General features: G+C 38.3%; 1 protein-coding gene and 1 non-coding gene across 3 annotated transcripts in view; both read left to right on the forward strand.

Moving 5' to 3' along the window:
- PRKG1 (protein kinase cGMP-dependent 1) overlaps positions 1 to 22,595 on the forward strand; it is a 1,351,832-nt gene that overhangs the window by 210,108 nt on the left and 1,119,129 nt on the right. The window lies entirely within an intron of this gene.
- Positions 320 to 392, forward strand: TRNAM-CAU (transfer RNA methionine (anticodon CAU)). Its single transcript has one exon. It is a non-coding gene; the product is annotated as a tRNA-Met (tRNA).

A 22,595-nucleotide genomic window follows, 5' to 3' on the forward strand; every position in this document is an offset into this window, starting at 1 on the left:
GTCTGAACCAATAAGCCAAATGTCACCCGCAACTTTGTTTTTATTTGTCAATAAAACTAGTGCATAGAAGCTGGTGGTTGGTTGCTCTATCATAAAATATTACATCCTCTTGATGACCACATCCTATCCTATTTTGTATTCTAGAACTAGCACAAAACTAGAGATTAATATGTCCAAGAAAAAATTAGGGGGGAAATTGGTATCAAATAATTATCATCGTAGACCTCCTGAGACTGATATCAGTTTTTAATGAATGAGTATGTAAGCTATGCATTCCCTGGCTGTATTGGCCATAAGTATCAAAAGACTACTGTAAGTTGCCTCCTTAGCACAGTAGGCAGTGCATCGGTCTCATAATCTGAAAGTTCTGAGTTCGAACCTCAGAGGGGGCAACGCAAAAAAAGTTTTTAGGCCAGCGCTGAGGCTCAATAAGCTAATTCTCCGCCTGTGGTGCCGGCACACCGGGTTCTAGTCCAGGTCGGGGTGCCAGATTCTGTTCCGGTTGCCCCTCTTACAGGCCAGCTGTCTGCTCTGGCCCAGGAGTGCAGTGGAAGATGGCCCAAGTACTTGGGCCCTGCATGCCATGGGAGACCAGGAGAAGCACCTGGCTCCTGGCTTCGGATCAGTGTGGTACACCGGCCACAGCGGCCATTGGGGGGTGAACCAACGGAAAAAGGAAGACATTTCTCTGTCTCTCTCTCTCTCTCACTGTCTACTCTGCCTGTCAAAAAAAAAAAAATACTGTGGAAAAAAAGAAAATACTGTTAGTAAGCTACTTTGCTTTAAAATGCATTTTAAAATAATTTCTGTTTGTAGCATCACTAGGATGTAGAATCATTTGGATTCACATAAAGTGAAATGGCAAAACAAAGACATTTATTGTGAGGAAGAAATGTTTCTGTGGAGATATAATACTTGGTGAATTTCTTTAAAAGATTTATATTAAAAGTTGTACATTAACTTTAATGTTTAAACATACAAACTATAGTATATATGGAATATACATCTTATGGGTACCTTCTCAGAGATCTTTTTAATTACAGGATAAACAGCATAGTTGGCTATAATTCATAATATCTTCCACATAATGTATACATGTGATCAATACACATTTGGTATTAAAGGTAAACATCCCTAAGCATCATTCCTTATATTTTCAATGTGATTATGCTGCAGAGTAACTTAAGTTGAGGCATATCCTATATGTCAGTGTTTTTAAACATTTTATTTAAGGCATACAAGTTTGATGTATTTCATTTATACAGATTCAGGAACATAGTGATAACTTCCCATTCTACACCCCCCTCTGCCTGTGCTCCCACCTTCTTCCTCCACCCTCTCCCATTCCTATTCTTAATTTTTACAAAGGTCTATTTTCAGTATACTTGATACTTGTAAGATTAGCCCTACACTAAGTAAATGGTTCAACAAAGAGTATGAAGAAAAAAAACCAGTAGAGACAAAGGCTGTAAACAATCATTAAGTCTCAAAATGTCCATTTCACTCTAATACATTATAGGTACACTAATTAGTTACCCCAGATCAGAGAAAACATGATATTTGTCTTTTGGAGACTGGCTTATTTCACTAAGTATAAAGTTTCCTGGTTGCATCCATTCTGTCGAAAAAGAAAGGATTTCATTTTTTAACAGCTGGGTAGTACTCCATAGTGTATATACACCATAATTTCTTATCCAGTCATCAGCTAATGGACAACTGGGTTGATTCCATATCTTAGCTATTGTGAATGGAGCCTCAGTGAACAAGGGGGTTCAGGTGACTCTTTCATATGCTGGTTTCTTTTTATTTGGGTGAATTCCCAGGAATGCAATTGTTGGGTCATATGGTAGGTCTATATTCAGATTTCTAAAGTATCTCTAAACTGTCTTCTACAGTGGCTGGACCAGTTTACATTCCTACCAACCATGGATTAGGGTGCCTTTTCCCCCACACCCTCACCAGCATTTGTTCTTTGTTGATTTCTGTATGACAGCCATTCTGAATGAGGCGAGGTGAAACCTCCTTGTGGTTTTGATTTGCATTTCTGTGATTGCTAGTGATCCTTAGGATTTTTTCAAGAGTCTGTTGACCATTGGAATTTCCTCTCTTGAAAAATGCCTATTCAAGTACTTTGCCCATTTCTTAACTGGATTATTTATTTTGTTGTTGAATTTCTTGAGCTTTTTATAGATTGTGGATATTAATCCTTTATAAGTTGCATAGTTTGCAAATATTTTCTCCAATTTTGTCGATTGCCTCTTCACTTTGTTGAGTTTTGCCGTGAAGAAGCTCCTCAGCTTGATATAATCCCATTTGTCATGTTGGCTTTGATTGCCTGTGCTTCTAGGGTCTTTTCAAAGAAGTCTTTGCTTCTGCCAGTGTCTTGCAGAGTTTCCCAAATGTTCTCTAGTAATTTGATAGTATTATGTCATAGATTTAGGTGTTTGATTCATTTTGAGTGGATTTTTGTATAAGGTGTAGGCTAGGGGTCTTGTTTCATACTTCTGCACATGGAGATCCAGTTTTCTCAGGACCATTTGTTGAAGAGACTGCCCTTGCTCCAGAGATTGAGTTTAGATAATTTGTCAAAGATAAGTTGGTTATAGATGGATGGATTGATTTCTGGAGTTTCTGTTCTGTTCCATTGGTCTACACGTCTGCTTTTGTGGCAGTTTTAATGACAACTGTCCTGTTTTGATGATAACTGCCCTGTACTATGTCTTGAAATCTGATATTGTGATGGGTCCAGCTTTGTTTTTGTTGCATAAGATTGCTTTAGCTATTTGGGGTCTCTAGTGTTCCCAAATGAATTTTAGCGTCGCTTTTTCCTTATCTGAGAAGAATGTCCTTGGTATTTTGATTGGTATTGCATTGAATCTGTAAATTGCTTTTAGTAGTGTAGACATTTTGATAATATTGATTCTTCCAATTCATGAATGTGATTCTTTTTCCATTTCTTTTTCTATTTCTTCCTTTCATGTTTTAGAATTTTTATCATAAAGATCTTTTACATCCTTGGTTAAATTTATTCCAAGGTATATTTTTTGTAGCTTTTATGAATGGGATTGATCTTAAAAGTTCTTTCTCAGCCATTCGTTGTCTGTGTATACAAAGGTTATTGATTTTTTGTGTTAATTTTATTTCCTGCCACTTTACCAAACTTTTATGAGTTCCAGCTGTCTCTCAGTAGAACCATCTGTATCCCCTATATATAGAATCATGTCAGTATTCTTTAAGATTTATTTATTTATTTGAGAGGTAGAGTTCCTGAAAAAGGGAGAGAGAGAGAGATTGAGAGATTGAGAGGTGTTCCATCTCCTTGTTTACTCCTCAAGTGACTTCAATGGCCAGAGCTGAGCTGACCTGTAGCCAGGAGCCAGGAGCTTTTCCCAGGTCTCCCACACAGGTACAGGGGTCCAAGCACTTGGACCATCTTATACTGCTTTCCCAGGCTATAGCAGAGAGCTGGATTGGAGGAGGAGCAGCTGGGACCTGAGCTTGCATCTATATGGGATGCTGACACCACAAGTGGAGGCTTATTCTACCTACTATGCCACAGTGCCCAGCCCTGTCAGTATTCTTTCTAAAATATAAATTTGCTAGAATAAGAAAATGTAACTGTTTATGATACAATTGTAAACAACAACAAAACCAAGCCAAACGTAAGGGGTCTGCACTATGGCATGGTGGGTGGGGCCATTGCCTATGGTGCTGGCATCCCATGTGGGCTTTGGTTCATATCCTGGATGCTCTACTTCTGATCCAGCTCCCTGCTAGTGCACCTGTGAGGGCAGAGTAGGATGGCCTAAGTGCTTGGTCCTCTACATTCACGTGAGGGACCCGGAGGAGGCTCCTGTCTCTTGGTGTTGAATCTGCCTAGCTCCAGCGATTTTGGCCATTTGGAGAGTAGACCAGCAGATGGAGGATCCCTCTCTCTGTCTCCCTCTCTGCTCTCTGTAACTCTGCTTTTCAAATGAATATATAGATCTTAAAAAAATAACCTGCATAATATACATCATCTCAATATCTTAGTCTCCTACCACCCACCCTAACATTTCATTTCCTGCTGTTAAGCACCCATACACTAGACTAAGAGAGCTTAATGCAGTTAAATGAAAACTATGAATGCTGTACATTTTTATATTGTTGAAATGTGCTTTTTTTATTATGTAGAAGCAAAGTATTTTGTTATTTGCATCAAATGACTACAGAAGTTTTCATTGAAGTTTCATGGGGTACCAGTGACTTGAACTTAATGGGGTCAGTTATCCAGTTATCCAGGAGTTATGAATATGTAAATTGATGCTGAGAACTTTGTTGTGAATTCTGAGAGGTGAGTCTTCTCAAGAAATATGTGAAAAAGTAAAATCTTTGGCCTCTGGAGGACATGTCCTAGTGTTGTTGTTCAGCATCTGTTTCAAAGCTAGTCAAGAAGAAAGTATCTCTTGGATTCAAAGTTTTGTTTTCTTAAAAAGAAGTTTTTCACATGGATAGTTGGGGTAGATGTTTGGCCTAGTAGTTAAGATATGTATTTCATATCTGAATGTTGGAATTTAATTCCTGGTTCAAACTCCCCACTCTAGCTTCCTTTCAGTACAGACTATGGAGGGCAGCAAATGATGGCTTAAATATTTGGGTCCCTGCCACCACTATTGAATTCCTGGCTCCAAGTCTAGGGTTGGTTCAGTGCTGTTCATTGTTGGCATTAGGGGAGTGAACCATGGTTGGGATCTCAGCTGGTCTCTTTGCTTCTCAAAGAAAAATAAAAGGAAATAAATAAATAAAGTGGAGACTATATGAGGGATTTTCAAAAAGTTTGTAGAAAATAAAATTAAAGCATAAATTTATTTTGGTGCAATTTGTTTTTGAAATGCATGCATAGCTTTTACATCATATGCATTTGTCATGAACTTTTTGTAGATCCCCTCTCACATGATAATCACAGACAAGTACTGAACAAAGGTGAAAGTTATTATTTACACAAGATTATAAATGATATAGTTAATATGTTATAGTTTTCAGCATTATTCACACATATCCTTTAAGGTATTCATCTAAATGACTTTTCACTTCTTCCAATTTCAGATATAAAAGAACTTAACTGTTGGGAGGCATTAATTGCCTGAAACCACCAGGAGAAGAATAAGGCTGAAAGTCTTACTTGTGATTTTATTCAACTTACTAATCTCAAGATAATAGATTGGTTTTACTTCTTGAATCCTGTTCTTAATTAGGAGTTACACATTACAGTGCAATTATTCTTAACTTCCAGTCCTCTATTTCCTCAGAAACTTGGTGCCCAATAGTGACTTGAATTACTTTCTGGTCTTTATTCTTTGAGCATCATTTTTGACACAATAGTATTTTCTTCTTCCAAAAATCTTAACATTCTAGGATAGTAGTGAATATTATACTGTCTTGAGACACAACCCTGAGTGCAAATCCTTATTTTGTGCCTTTCTATCTGTGTGATTTCAAGTAGATTATATAATCATGTTTCCTTATCTGTGAAACAAGGGTGGTGATAGTCCCTACTTGGTGTTAACAGTTCCTACTGTGAAACCCACTGTGTGAATTATTTTTTTAAAAAATTACAGAGGGAGAGAAGGAGGGGGAGGGTGGGGGGGAGAGAGAGAGAGAGAGAGAGAGAGAGAGAGAGAGAGAGAAAGAAAGAAAGAAAGAAAGAAAGAAAGAAAGAAAGAAAGAAAGAAAGAAAGAAAGAAAAATACGAATGAATGAATCTCCTTTGCTTGATTCACACCCCATATGCCTGCAATGGCCAAGACAGTGTCAGAGGAAAGCCAGGAGCCAGGAACTCAATCCAAGTTTCCCACATGCATGACAGGGACCCAATTCATTGAGCTGTACCACTGCCTCCTAGAGTCTGCTTAGTCAGCAAGCTGGAATTGGGAGCTAGCATAGGATATAGATTTCAAGCACTTCCATAACTGCCTGCCCTTATCTAAAGGCTTTAAGCGCGTTACCTGGCGTGGAGAAAACCTTCCATAAATGATGTTATTTTACACTGTTGTTTTATCTGTTGGACTGATATGAGCTGTGCTCATATGTGTTCTTTTGATCTAATTCACATGATCATAATCATTGACAAGGTCTTCATGTTTTAATCTCCCCATGATGCCTGGCACTTGAGTGGGCATTTTCGAAGAGTTAATGCATGGAGAAAATACTGCAGGTATTTTTACCAGCACTCCTGGGCTCTCTCTGAAGGGACAGTAATGGGGGCAGGGGTGGGTGGGTGCATAGAACCTTCCAGCTCTCTTCAGATACCTCTGTGGAGGCTTACTCCCTGTACATGTGAGGGCAGCTTAGTTGATTATGTCACTTGTGCCTATTGTCTGATTCTTTTTTACTTGTAACCTCAGGGCTGGCCTAAAGGCAAAAGTAGTTAAGTAGACTTAGTTTGTTTTTGCCATCTGCCTCCCTCCCTTTTAACATATTTTCCCTGTCCACTAATAGCCCAAAGATCACCCTCTTTGAACTAAAGATAGCTGGTATGTAGTATTAAATCTTATTTAGTAGACAAGGAAACCCAGTTAACATGTATGAAAATTTAAGTGTGATAGTCTCACATATAATTTCAGTCTCATTAAATCTAATGACTGTGTGTGCTTCCTTAGTAACAGAAGAACCAAACAAAATGTGTGAATTTACCATATCTGCTCATGGAGTTAGACCCCTATTCCAGTGAGTTTGCATGGTTTCAGAATAAGTAGGTATGCGTAGGGACCCAGCTGCCACCGTAGGATGTGGTGTTGCTCATTAGGGCTCTTTCTCTGACAGTGGCAGTGCTCCTAGACAAACTTTTAGTCTTGCTGCAAATAGCTCCTTCCCCTGTTTAAACAGAGCTCGAGGGAAGAAATTTCAGTCTGCCCACTTCTAGCATTTAAGGCAGGGTTTTAAGTATTCTTTTTTTTTAAACTTTTATTTAATGAATATAAATTTCCAGTGTACAGCTTATGGATTACAATGGCTTTCCCCTCCCATAACTTCCCTCCCACCCGCATCCCTCCCCTCTCCCGCTCCCTCTCCCATTCCATTCACATCAAGATTCATTTTCAATTCTCTTTATATACAGAAGATCAATTTAGTATACATTAAGTAAAGATTTCAACAGTTTGCACCCACATAGAAACACAAAGTGAAACATACTGTTTGAGTACTAGTTATAGCATTAAATCAAAATGTACAGCACATTAAGGACAGAGATCCCACATGAGGAGCAAGTGCACAGTGGCTCCTGTTGTTTTACCCAACAAATTGACACTCTAGTTTATGGCGCCAGTAACCACCCTAGGCTCTTGACATGAGTTGCCAAGGCTATGGAAGCCTTCCAAGTTCACCGACTCTGATCATATTTAGACAAGGTCATAAAAGACAGGGTGAGGATAGTAACCAATGATCCTAAGAGTGGCATTAACCAGGTCTGAACAATTATACAGCATTGAGTGGGGAAGAGGACCATCAGTACACACAGGTTGGGAGTAGAGCCATTGGAGGTAGAGTAGAGGTTATGATTACGAAGGAATGAGGCCCAAGTGCGCTAGACAGGGTCTAGAACAAAGGACATAGTCATTATTAGAGGAGCTAAGAAAGGTGCTGTCTAAGCTACAATTACGTTTTCTGATTGAGAGGCAAATAGAACCTGACTTAATGGCTGCAAGTTCTGAAATCAAAAAGTAAAAATGAACTCTCTGGAGTCTTGATCTTTCTGATAAATCTATTATCTTATGTCCATAAAGGTTTATTTCAGTTTTGATGACATTTTTATCATATTTAAAATATAAATCTTATCAATGATGTTACTGTTATATTTTGCATCAGGGAGTTACCATATAGACTTCATGGAGAGAATATAGGATCCCAGGAGAAAGAAGGCCTCATCCCAACCCATTGCCACAACAAAAACAAATCTTGTTCATTTCCTGAAAGAACACTGTAAATAAAAATGGGATTTTTTTTAAAACAAATTTATTTAAGAGACAGAGACAGAGGGAGAGACAGACATTCAGAAAGAGAGAGTGCCTCTTATTCGTTCACTCCCCAAATGACAACAAAGACTGGGGTTGAGTCAGAGCAATGGCCAGGAGCCAGGAACATAATCCAGGTCTATCACATGAGTGGCAGGGACCCAACTACTTGAGCCATCACTGCCTCTGCTAGGGTCTGCTTTGGGTGGAAGCTGGAGTCAGGTCCAGAGCCAGGAATCAAACACAGGTATTCTGATGTGGGTGTCTTACCTGCTAGGCTAATTTGTCCACTCCTGATTGAGACTTTTGTGTAGAATATTTATAAAGAAAATTTTATAATAGTAGTTTGCCTGAAGATTTTTGATGAGAAGCCAAAAATGTTTTATAGAACTTAAAAAATGGTTGGGGCTTTACTAACTTATACTATATCCTAGGCACTAGTCTCAGCATGTTACATGTGCCATCTCATTTAATCCTCACAGCAGCCCTAGAGGAGGTCACTTCTATTATATCCATGTTACAGAGGAGGGAGCTGAGGCTCTGACTAACCTCCCCACCACTTCGTGTCTGTTAAAGAAGAGTTCATCACAGGTCTACAGCACTATGGGATCTGTATATTGAACTCCATATGGCACTGCCCCTTGGAGGTATTTTGCATGCATAAAAAAGGTTGGATTGCAAGGTTTTTTTTTCCATCTTCCAAATAACAAAAATCATAATGTCACTGAAAATGCTTTTTATGTGGGAAAATGCATAGTTGGAACGCTACGTTTTGTGAAGCATTTTGTAATTCCAATCTTGTTTTGTCATGAGGCTCCTAATTCCCATAACTGAGAGCAAAGTCCTCTTTTATTCAGAAGCAATTTTTTTTTTGGTCATGTAGACAACTAGCAGTATAACATACCCTTCAGTGGAGCATGAATCCTTCGCTCTGCCTCCATAGAAAGGCTTCTCTTTTTCAAACTGATGGTGGTGTGAGCCATGCTGTCTTGGTACTGGAGACTCTGAGATAAAGAATGAGAATTCAGCTATGTAGATTAGAGTTGCAAAAATCAGAGTTCTTTCCTGCTGTTTCCTATTTATTTTAGTTCTATCAAGGCATAGAAACTATGTGTGCTAATACACTTAGTCATCAAGATTTCCTGTCAGCATATTCCAAGGCCAGGAAGCTATGGCTGTGTCCATTTCACAGCAGCCCTACTGCTTTAGCAAAGGAACTTTGCACCACATTTTGGCCAGATCTGTTTGTGGACAACAAAATAGATGCAAGCTTTCACATCCTGGTGTGGCTTCTACTGCACCCAATATTTATAAGCGACAGCATGTTGTAGGGTTTAGGAAGTGTCATGGATCTCAAACTGCCCAGAAGTATGTGGCTGCTGTTACCTGAGGGGTCTGGCAGATAACAGATCTAGGCAGGCAGTGAATCTTCACCAGGATTTCAACAAAAATCTCAAGGGACAGATTCCGTACAAGGCCCAGCCACAATGCCAGAACTAGTGTGGGGTCCGATTCAGCATGCCAGCAACTTTAATGTCTAGGGGACATTACTTAGCTCAAATTTCCACAGCCTTCTAGATGACTGGAATTCTGTTTAGGCAGCTTTACTGTTCATTTTATTTGATTCTCCTGACAGTGGGCAGGGAATGAGAGGGAAGGACAAAGGTCTCATTGCTATAGGAAAATTTAAAATCACAATTCTGTTGCTAGTGAACATACTTTCATATTGATCAAAAAGGAGTGACATCTCTAAACCATTTTATAAATACAATCTGGCGAAGAGAAAAGACTAAAAACATTTTCTCTGGTCTTGTTTATCCTTTAAAATGTCGCTAGATAAATAATGGCTTTTGGTAGAGATGTTGGAATTATGATCAAGTAATTAGATAATAAGACAACTGCAACAATAATGATCCTGCTTCATATGTAATGACAGTGCTGCACAAACCTGCAAGCTGTAGTGTAGTGTGCTGTTTGTGTTAGGCTGTGAGAATGCATAGACAAACTATGTACGACAGTTTTCATTACTGGGGAAAATGAATCATTTTGATTTTTCCTGACACAAGCTCTTCTGTATTATACTTCAGAGTTCTAAGTCTTGCTAATTAACTAGTACCCTGAATTCCATTTCTTCAGTCCCATGGAACTCATCATAAGCTCTTTACTTGATGATGTTCAGGAATCTGAACATCTGACACCGTTTTGCATAATACATTATTTTCCATTTATTGTACATGATAACATTGATCCTGTGAGAACGTCATATATTGCATGTACTTTACAATCAAGTAAACTTTAATAAACTGCAATCAGTTCTAACATTTTTTCGCATTCTGCACCGGGTATAATTTTTTTTATGTTTGTCTTGAACATTAGTTATTAAGTTTATTGCTATTGCTATTTTAACATTCTTCTAGCTTTTGGTAATTTTTTTCTTTAGTTGTATATTCTCGCTGTTGAGTGTACATGGAAGATTATGGTTTAGATATTAATTTTGTATGTATGTTAATTAATTCTGACATTGTTTATAACAATTTTTCACTTGATTCTTAGTTTTTCTAGATACTAATCACAACCCTTACACATATGAATAGTTCTAACCTGTCTGCTAGAATCTTCATGACTCTAATAGAAACTCGTGTATCACTCCACAGTTGTCAGCTGGACTTTGAAAATAGTTTTCTCATGTACATAAAGAAAGAGATTTTTGTTTATTTGTTTTTGAAGATTTATTTGATAGGCAGAGTTACAGAGGGCAGAGGCAGAGAGAGAGAAAAAAAAAGAGATAGAGAGAGGTCTTCCATTGCTGGTTCACTCCCCCAGTGGCCAAAGAGTCTGAAGCTGAGCCAATCTGAAGTTGGGAGCCTGGAGCTTTTTCTGGTTTCCCACGTGGGTGCAGGGACCTAAGAACTTGGGCCATCCTTCCCTGCTTCCCCAGACCATAGCAGAGAGCTGGATTGGAAGTGGAGCAGTGGGACTTGAACCGGCGCCCATATGGGATGCCAGCACTGCAGGCAGTGGTTTTATCCGCTACACTACAGCGCCAGACCCAAGAAATAGATTTTTTAGAAGAATATTGATTTATTCCAGTTTTGTTGAGTGTTTTCACCCCTACCTATACCTTTTCTTAAATCAAAGATTGTTAAATTTTATCAAATGCTTTTCAGACACTATAGAAATGATCATATTATTTTTCTCCTGTGATGAAATGTATTATAGGTTTCTAATATGGAATAATCTTTGATATTTTATATTTTAATACTGTAAAATTCTGTTTCCTAATGTTCTGTTTAGGACTTTTGTATGATTGTCTTAAGGGAAATTTGTTTCTCTCCCTGTGTGTATGTGCACAAATGGCTGCACATGTATACGTATAACAAACATTATGCAGCTTTACAGTGATGTTACACTTGCTTCACAAAAACAGTTGAGACTTTTTCTTTTCTCAATGCTCTGAAACATGAAATAGACTTGCACTGCTTATTCCTTAAAGGATTGTTAGAAATCTGTGAACACATTTTGGCCTAGTTCTTCTTTTTGGTGATACCCTTAGGTACCAGCCATCTGTTAAGGGACCAAACATTTCTGTTTTCTGTTTATAATTGTTTTTATTAAATTACATATGCATATTTTGCTTGATTGCATGAATTGCTTTTGTACCCTTATATCTGAATTAGATTTTAGAATTTGTCTTAGCACAATTATTTTTCTTCTTCCCACATTTGTCCTGAGAACCATATTCTTACCTACTTTTATTTTTTCTGTTTTTCTGGTTGTATTCCAGAAAGAAAAAAATTATACATATCTAAGATCTCCATCTGCCTTGTATGTGTATCACTTTCTCTGTATCTTTCCCAACTCTCTTTTCCTATTTGTGTGTGTGTGTGTGTTTCTGTTCCCTCATTTAGGCTCTCTGTCCTTTATAGTGTATTTTCTTTCTTGCAGTTTCTGTATTCTCTGGCCCCTTCTACTTTTGTTTTGTTTTTGACTCATTTATTGGATAGCTTTGTTTTATTCTTGTATTTCTTCCCTGAATTTGGCCAGATCGCATTACCTCCTCCTTTTGTCTTCCTCTTGCGTGTCTCAGTCTTACTTGCATTTCTCTGGGTCAGCAGTGTGTCATGGTGGGCAGTGTTGAGGCTGGGGAGCTGTGGGAATGGGGTCTGGGAAGATGCCGGGTTATTTTCCCAGTCTTCCTAATTTGATTCCATGGACACAGCCTGCTTTCCACTAATGGGTCTCCTCTGTGTGACTCTGTGTGTGCATGCTCCTCACTTCCACTTCTATGTATAATCATTACTTTCTGTTCCATTAGCTGTACTGCACCTCTGTATGTTTCTCACATTCAGCAAGAACTGTCACTTTGTGAGATAGACTTTCTATGCATCTTCATACTTCTTTCTTTGACTCACTTTCCTGTTCTTAGTTTTTATACAAATGTTCAGGTCCGCAGAGTACACTTTGCAAAAAAATGAATCCTTCAGGGCCTGTTTTGTTATTGTCTTTATTTATTTTAGATGCTTTCCAGGAGAAAGGGAAAAATTCTAATTTATACAATCATACCTGTATTAGAAGTAGGGAAGTTTTGGGAGGGGGAAGCCATTGTAACCCATACGCTGTACTTTGGAAATTTATATTCATTAAATAAAAGTTTAATAAAAAAAAAAGAAGTCCAAATTGATATCTTCCTAATTATTTTTAAAATTTTTATATATTTGAAAGGCAGAGGAAGAGAGTGAGGGGGTGAGCTTCCATCTGCTGGTTCACTCTCCACTGCCCACAAAAACCAGGGCTAGGACAGCTCAAAGCCAGGATCTGGGAGCTCAGTCTGGATCACTCTACCTGGTAGCAGGGACCCAATCACTTGAGCCATCACCTGCAGCCTCCCAGAAGATACATCAACATGAGGCTGGAATTGGGACCATAGCTGACTTGGCTTCAGGCACATTAACATGGGATATGGACATCCTAAGTGGTATCTATTTTTTAAAAAATATTTATTTATTTAAAAGACAGAGTTATAGAGAGGCAGAGGAAGAGAGAGAAAGAGCAAGAGCAATATATATATATATATTACTATATATATATATATATATAGAGAGAGAGAGAGAGAGAGAGAGAGAGAGAGAGAGAGTGAGTCTTCCATCTGCTGATTCAATCCCCAAACGGCCGCAAAGGCTGGAGCTCAGCCTATCCAAAGCCAGGAGCCAGGAGTTTCTTCCGAGTCTCTGAAGCAGGTACAGGGGCTCAAGGACTTGGGCCATCTTCTGCTGCTTTCCCAGGCCGTAGCAGAGAGCTAGATCGGAAATGGAGCAGCTGGGAACCAGCATGCATATGGGATGCGGACTCTGCAGGTGGTGGCTTTACCTGCTAAGCCTCAGCATAGCTCCCTTCCACCTCCCACCACCAGTGCTGTCTTAACCACGTCACCAAATGCCCACATCTATTTTCCTGGTTATTAAAATAAACATTGCCTTGAAACATATTACTGTAAGACCTTGTAACCTGTGCTCGGTATGGGATCAAAAATTCACATAAAATCAGTATATTTGAAGTTAATTGCAAAATTTCTAGCAAGGGAAGCACTGTTCCCCACCTTTACTGGAAAAGTGTAAAAGGAATTTTCAAAATAGAATTCATATCTAAATAAGGGCAACAGAGTAAGTCCCATGTAATTTTAAACTCTTTCCTTGAGAACAGGCTCACTGGGAGAAAAATATAATTTTAGTACAAAATGACAATGTTAAAATCTTGAGAAGTCATAAAAATAGACTAGAGTTATTTTAAAAGTTGACCTTTATTCCTTGTATTGGTTTTTCTCAGAGGTTGAAGTTTTTAACATGTATTTGATTGTTGTACCACTCAGTGTCCTGAGTTTGTGCCAGTGCATTTGGCTGCTAAGTGAGTAGCTTAGGCAAACTAGATTTAAATTCTTTAGATGGACATAAGAATACTTTGTTTTCCTGCCTTAAACACATAGCTCAAATTTGTCTTGCCTTTATCCATCCTGCGAACCTCTTACGATGGCTATGTAGACTCCTTTAACTTCTCACATCATAAGGCTACAATGTCTGAATATTATCCTTGTATATAACATTTAGAAAGAACAATGGGAATTTGGTTCCCTTTTACGAAAAGACTATTTCTTTTGTTGTGTTTTGAGAACCACTAGGATGGCCAAAGCTACCCAAAGTTTGTTCAGACCTTGTTTTGGTTTCTTGTATACATTTGGCCTATGAAATCAAAGTTATTTTGCTGAAAGAAAAGGAAATTAGGTAATTAATTTTCCATTTCTTTCAGGATCCTCACTGGCACAGTGCTCGTCATGTTTGTCTTCTGTTTAGTACAATGTGAATGGAAAATTAGGAGTTTAGAATTTTCCTAGTTGGTTTGGTCTGAGGCTCTAAACACTTCATGTCATTTTCTTGCACCATATGATAAACACTGCAGAGGAAATGAAGGGCTAACGGAGCCAGCTGTGTTTATCCACTACTGTCTGCCCTCCGTCTTGTCTTTATAAAAGATCTTTTAATTATAACTGACCTCATCTAGCCATGGGCTATTTTTTGTTGACATAGATTCTAAGAAGAATAGCACACACAAGTAGCTTTAGATTCTAAAACTTTTCATGTACTTTTTCATCTTGGCAAATAATTCTATGTCCTGATTATGGACTGTTTCATTTCATATTCCCTTCCCTTTTGCTTTGATAAAACTACTCAAAAATAACTTTTTAATTTTTTTATCTTTTTTTTTTTTTATTTGAGAGGTAGAGTTACAGACAGTAAGAGGGAGAGACAGAAAAGTCTTCCTTCTGTTGGTTTACTCTCCAATGGCTGCAATGGCTGGAGCTGTGCCGGTCCTAAGCCAGGAAGCTTCCTCCTGGTCTCCCATGTGGTGCACAGGACTAAGCACTTGGGCCATCCTCCACTGCTTTCCCAGGCCACAGCAGGGAGCCGGATTGGAAGAGGAGCAGCTGGGACTAACACTGGCGCCCATATGGGATGCCGGCACCACAGGCGGAGGATTAACCTACTGTGCCACGGCACTGGTCCAAAAATAACTCTTTATACATATCTCATTGGATTGTTTAGATCACATATGATACATGTTAAATACATTTTCCTGCATTTCTATTCTGTATTCTCAAAAGACACAGTTGGAACAAATTGGCTAATAAAATTGGGACAAGAGGTTTTTGTCAGAAGACAACCTGGAACAGCATCACACTTGGAAGATTTATTTATCCTGCTCATGTATTCTAGAAGCAGAGTCAAAGAGAGAAACAGAAAGGTAGACACCAGAGAGCTCAAATTTTCAGTTGACTTCTCGAAAGCCTCCAGTGGCAAGGCTGGATCCGACTGAAGCTGGGAACCTGGAACTCAATCCAGGTCTTCCGTGTGGGTAGCAGGGATCCATTGACACTACCCAGCACCTGCTGCCTCCCAGAGTCTGCACTAGCAGGGAGCTGAACTGGGGATTAAACCCAGGTACTCTGATATGAGCCATGGGTGTCATAACCACTTGCCCCTTATCTTCATTACATTCTTGAGTGCTTAAGTATGAGAGTACTTTAAAAAGTTTGTGGAAAATGGAATTAAAAGAATTTTTGTGCCCCAGATTTTGAAATCCGTGCAGTTTTTTTCATAATATGAGTTTTTCACAAACTTTATGATGATTAGATGAGCAAATGGTGAAATAGAAAGAGATGAGCAAGGTAGATGGGCTTTAATAGGAATGAGAATGCAACTGAAACAGACTAAAAGGGAAAGCCAGCTCATAGGGCTGGTGAGAGACACGGAAATGGGGATTGATAGGAAGATATTCTAAAAAAAAGACCACATGGCCTAGGTTGTTCCACTGCCTGAAGTGCTGGATGAATTAGGAAACACCCAGAAGTTCTGTTTTCTTCCCTTTGTTTCTGTTTTTTGTCTTGATTAATATTTCAATTTGCAATGAACTTTGTGTGTCGCTTTCTAAAGTGCAGGCATGGCTTCTTTTTTAAAAAAATATATGAAAGGCAGAGGGGAGGGGAGAAGGAGATTGCCCATCTGCTGGTTAGCTTCCCAGAAGACTGCAACAACCTGGGTCACTCTGAAACTGGGAGTCAAGAACTCCATTCTAGTCTACCACAGGGGTGGCAGAGTTCCAAGCACATGGGCCGTCATCCACAGATTTCCCAGGCACATTAACAAGGAGCTGGTTCTGAAGCGGAGCAGCCATGACTTGAACAATGATATAGGATGCTGGTGTTGTAAGGAATGACTTAACTCACTGTACCACAACACTAGCCCCTATATATTACATGACTTTGTAGAATAATAGGGCTGGGTTTGACTATGGGTTTTGCCACTGATGGTACAGTGAAGTGTAGACCATGTTATTTAAACATTGGAACCATCATTTTCTTTGTGAAATAAAGTTGAGATTTCTTTCCATGTTGTCATTGTATAATTATGGGAAGAATAAGATAGCAAAGGGTATACTTGTGATAATTCCAGGCTCATTGTGAAAGGACAATATTAAATGGTTATAACTCTTAAACTAAGTACCTGTGCCTTCAGTCCTTAACTGCTTGCTACAGTGCTTTGACAAATGCATACAGTGGAGCAAGGGCTGGAGAATAGTTGGCTGAACTGTTGCAAGCCTGTATACTCCAGATATTTGTTTATCAATTTGAGTTCATGGAATCTCTGACCACATGTTACAATAAAATCTCTGACCAGACTGTTACAATAAAATATTAGTCCTCAAAGTAAATGTAACTCTGAGAAATTACAATGAATTGTATAAAGAATTGTTCTATGAGGAATAGCTTAAAACAGTGGAGCTAAGACTGCTCATCTTACCTATTCACTACCTGCATGAACCTGGGTAAGTTACATAAATTCTGAGCCTCAATTTCTTCCTCTGTAAGACGGATAAAATAATGTCCGACTCTTAGATTCGTTGTGAAGAATAAATGCATATAGACAATTGGAGTAGTGCAGGCATTCAAAATTGGGTGAAATGAATTCTTAAAATTTTTGTTTATTTTCATTTTACTAGAAAGAAGAGTGAGATTGAGACAAAAGGATAGAGGGAGAGAGGGAGGGACAGATGGACAGATCTTCTGTCTACCTGTCTACTTCCAGAATGCCTGCCACAGTTAGAGCGGGGCCAGACTGAAACCAGGAGCCTAGAACTCCATCCAGGTCTCTGTCATAGGTGTCATGGGCTCAAGTGCTTGAGCCATCTTCTGCTCCTTCCCAGGATTTACATTAGCAGGAACCTGGTTCAGAAGTGGAGGAGGCAGGACTTGAACAAAGCACTCCCTTGTTCAACAGGCATCCCAAGCAGCAACTTAATTGCTGCACTCAATGTGTACGCTCAAATGAGGTGAACTTACACTTAATTTTTTTTCCTTATTTGCATTCATCTTGTTTTCTATGAGATTAATAATAATGTGATGATGGTAGTCATAGTTTATTGAGATTTACCCATAGTCAACTTCTGTGCTCAACACTTTGGATACCTCATCTCATTTAATCCTGTTTGCAAACCTACATGGTCAGTGCTATTACTTCCTGCATTTTATAACTAATAGAAATGAGTCTTGGAGGATTTATATAAACTGACCAACTCACTAGCAGCAGAGCCACTAGAACCAGAGGAGTAACAACAGAGCACTTCAACTCAATCTTAGAAAGAAATTCTTTTTTTTTTATTAAACTTTTATTTAATGAATATAAATTTCCAAAGTATAGCTTATGGGTTACAATGGCTTCCCCCCTCCCATAACTTCCCTCCCGCCCGCAACCCTCCCCTTTCCCGCTCCCTTTCCCCTTCCATTCATGTAAAGATTCATTTTCAATTATCTTTGTATACAGAAGATCAGTTTAGTATATATTAGGTAAAGATTTCAACATTTTGCCCATATAGCAACATAAAGTGAAAAAACTACCATTGGATTACTAATTATAGCATTAAATAGCAATGTACAGCACATTAAAGACAGAGATCCTACATAATTTTTTTTCAAATTAATTAATTTTCTATGCCATTTCCATTTTAACACCAGGTTTTTTTTTTTTTCATTTCCAATTCTCTTTATATACATAAGATCAAAGTCAGCGAACTCTAAAGGCTTCCATAGCCCTGGCAACTCATGACTAGAGCCTAGGGAGATTACTGACGCCATGAACAGGAGTATCAAATTGTTAAGTCAGCAACAGGAGTCACTGTGTACTTACACCCCATGTGGGATCTGTCCCTAATGTGTCGTCTAAAGCCAAGTGATGCTATGACTGGTACTGAAACAGTATTTTTATACTTTGCGTTTCTGTGTGGGCACAGACTGATGAGGTCTTTGCTAATTATATACTGAAGTGATCTTCTGTATATAGAAAGAAATTCTAAGGGGAGGTCCATATGACCACGAACACAGCGAGTTTCTCTATTTCTCTAGGCTACTTATTTTTGCCATTGTTGGTGCATGTTAGTGCTATCAAGTGAACAGCAAGGAAAGTCGGAATCTGTCTGTAGGTCTGTGGTTTTTGATGCTGTCAGTGTCAGTTTTCAAATTTCGTCTCTAATGAATTCTGAGGACTGCAGCCCTGCCCATTACCGATGAACTTTGCATTTCTTCCTAATTCTAGATTTAAATTCTACCCTTCAAGTCGTCGTGCTTCATTTTGAAAACTACTCCATTTCTAGATGCCCAATCTTTCCATACAGGCAATCAGGGTAGAATTATTTCCTTTCAAAAATATGGCATGGCTTTCCAAATCAAATTTATTTGCCATTTTGAAAGAGAAGCTATAAAAATTAGTGGAGGAGGGAAGATGGTGTGACCTTTGGAAACTCTCATAGCTTTCTGCACTTCATTTTTCTTATCTGTGAAATAAATTGGGCTCGAGGTGGGCCTCTATTCAACTTTGAAATTCTAGGACTTAGTACAAAAAGTTGTATGATTCATATGTGACTATTTTCAAAAATCTCAACAGAAAAAAATGTAGTCTATATTTGTATTTTAAATTCCATTGTAAGATATTTGGCAGACTTAATAACCCATAAAGAAAGCTAGAAATCTTGCACAGGGGTTAGGAAAGTAAGTCTGAAGAGAAAGGAAATCTGATTAAAACCATCTGTATTGCAATAATACTAAAAACCTGATAACAGTTTTACCTTGTGGAGAGATTTTCGTTTGAAAAAGAAAATGTTTATTAACTTAAATTAACCTCTACATTTATGGACTATCAGTCAGCATGATAAAGTGAAGTAAAAAAAAAAAAAAAAATCCTATCTCCTGTGAAAAGGATTTGTCTCGGGGCAGAAGGAGTTGGGAGATGCAGCCTCATAGTGCTACTTAGCATAGTTATTTCCTATCTGGAAATCCACCTGTCAGGTGCGTGCATTCATTCACCCATTCAGTCTTCTTCTGTAGGGAGCACTGGTTGGATATGTATGTTCGGCTCTGCACAGTTCCACGGTTTAGTGCAGGAACAGGCAAGTGCACGAGTCATTTTAATCTGGCTATTTAAATGGTGGAATACAGTTGAACTTGGATTCCTGGTGAGGAAAAGGACATTTAATTTAGCTGTCTGAGGAATCCTTACCAGGGAACTTCATGCTTAAATTGATTTGAAAGAAGAATAAGAGTCTGCATAGATCAATGCTCAGTAACTATTAGTTGAATGACTGAAATAGCAGGGAAGGAAGGCATGGGGATGGGAGAGAGCATGACAATTTGGGGAATGCAGATGTCTGAATACATAGTATAGTTTTTACCAGTGCGACTCGCCCGCTTAGAATCATCTAGATGTACTGCTCAAATGTGCACAATTCTGAGCCCCATCCTGTATCTACTGAATAGAATCAGGGCTTAGGTTGAGGGTTCTTGGCTTGAATAGTAACCATTTCATCTCGAGGTGGATTGTTGTACGTGATAAAGTTTAAGAACTACTGCCACAGGTTTTATATTAGAAAATTATTGAAGGTGCGGTAGAAAGGGGCCAGATGGTGACGAACATTGAATGGTGCTAAGGACTGTGTCTCCATTTTCAGTGAAGCCACTAGTTTTGCATTTTATCATGCTGTGCTTTGAAGCCATAGACAGCCTACACTTTTAGCTCTATCCTTTTTTGCATACAGCAGTACTAATTGTGGGGTAAGACTTCTCTATGAAATTTTCTTTATATATTAGATCTTTATGGATGAAGGATAAATTTGATGTTTTATCTTGAGGGTAAAAGATCAACTTCCAAAATCAAACTTCAGGCTGTTTTATTCGATCACGAGACCCAACTTCTTTGTTACTGACCATCAGGGATCATGTGCCTCGGAGAAAGAGCTTGCTATTCATGAAATGTGTATTAACTTCACCCTATTTGATCCATCCACCCACAAGCTGCTCAACCTCTAATTCCTATCAGCAATCTGCATATTTAGGCAACAGTCACAAGACAGTCCAGGTGGGAAGGAGGACATGAATTAGCAACAATCAGGAGATAGTACACTGAAACTTCACTGTCTTTTTGGGATGGAATAGGATCAGTGTCTTTGTGAGTTGCTCATAAAGGAAGCTGAATGCTTTCTACTTGTCCTGAACAGTTTTAAAATATGACCTTTATACTCAATTCAAATTCATTACTTTCTGATATTATTTTATATTTCTTAAGTGTATCATTATGAATTTTCCCCCTACAAATACATAGCTTCTTTCTATTTGGTAATACGTGAGATGATATTTAAGAAATCATGTCTAATGCTCTACAAAGTTTAGTACATTTTGATACACAGTGAAAGATTAATATATAGTATCAGGTTTAAATCTTAAAATAAAAATTCTGTGTACAAATTTTCTGGGAATTTTAATCTCGTGTTGAATATTATAAATCTTCTGGTCTTTCATTTTACTTGTCAGTTTTTTTAGGTAGAAATTGACTCATAAAGTCCTTGAGTTTTCTGCCTCTCTTTATGTTACTTTGAATAGAAAAATTTGTGTTTGAATCTTGTCCTATTTTAGTAATTTCCTGGTATGTGCATGTCTTAGTCTGTTTGATGTCACCGTAACAGAGTCCCACAGACTGGGTGAGTTTTCAGGGACAGAGGTATTTTGGCTCAAGAGTTTGGGAAGTCTACGATGAAGGGTGAGTACTCTTAACACTGTAATGTAGAGATCAAGTTTCCAAGACATTCAAATCATAGCACTGTGTCAGAACCTGATCCATACATTTACCCCATCAGCAAACCCACTGTCATCAGCCAAAATTTCAGAAATTGATAGAAATTCATTTCAGAAACAAGGTGCTATATTAATAAAAAAAAAAAAAACAAGAAAACTCACTTCAAATATATCCAGATTTGATTCTCAGGCTCATTAGTCACTGATGAGGACATCTTATTCATCAATTGATGCTTATTTTAATTATCTTTATGGTATAATTATGTATCTTTGAATTGGACTCATTCATCCCCAAGGCAGGTTAGTGTTACTTGCATTTGAATTGCCTCCTTAATTCAGTTCAAACATCAGTTTTCAATTTTTCAATTCTTTTGCTGTGTAAATTAATCAAATGAATTAAAGATGAATAATTGCTGGCTCTGTTCCTATAGTAACAAATGTTACAACTTCAGAAACAAGGTTGGTTATTTTAGGCTCCCATTGTTTACTCTCTTCAAAAAACAATGGTGGGAAATTTTCTCTTCTTTTTCTTAGTCACTAAGTCTTAATTAAGTGGTAAAGTTGGAATGCTCCGAAGGATAAATTAGGGCTCAGATAAGGTCATTTTAAGGTTGGCATCAATGTTAACATAAGGAAACAAGTAATATTTTTTAAAAGATCTACTTATTTATTTGAAAATCAGTTAAATAAAGAGAGGAACAAGCACAAGCCAGGAGTTTCTTCTGGCAGTTGGGCCACTTTCTGTTGCTTTGCCCAGGTCATTAGCAGGGAGCTGGATTTAAAGTGGTGCAGCTGGCACACAAACTGGTGCCCATATGGTGGTAGCTTCACTCACTACGCAACAATGCCATCCCAAAACAAGTGATATATTAACTTCCTGACTCTTCAGTGACTGGGTATTTGATGTGCAGATTCTTTTTTGCCTCTTAGGAAGGTGCCTTAGGTCCCATTTTGCTTGAAGATGATAAATGTACTGATAGCAACAAAATAGTAAAATTTAACTTTCAATTAAAAGTTAACTTGCAACTCATAGTCATTCAACACTTTATGTGTGCCAGGCACTGTGAAAAGAGCTGAAGGTAACCTGTTTTATAGAAACTTCACAGTTTTTCTGAAGGACTTAAAATATTAAGTATAGGTTGAGTGCAACACATTTTCTGTGTTCCACAGCAGAATTCCAGCATATAGCTTACTTCAGTCTTGTAAACTCTAAATTCTGAGGGTAAAGAAACGGACAGATCCTTGATTTGCTTATTGTGAAGAAGTAGGTGAGGGCAGGTTTTGTGGCCCAGCAGGTTAAGAAAAACACTAGAGGCACATACATTCTATGTTGAAGTGCCTGGAACCAATTCTCACCTCTGCATCTGATCCATCTTCTTGCTAATGGATATCATAGGAGGCAACAGATGGTGGCTCAAATACCTGGGTCACTGCCACCCACC

Source organism: Lepus europaeus, chromosome 17 (assembly GCF_033115175.1).
Source record: "Lepus europaeus isolate LE1 chromosome 17, mLepTim1.pri, whole genome shotgun sequence".
Taxonomy (NCBI): domain Eukaryota; kingdom Metazoa; phylum Chordata; class Mammalia; order Lagomorpha; family Leporidae; genus Lepus; species Lepus europaeus.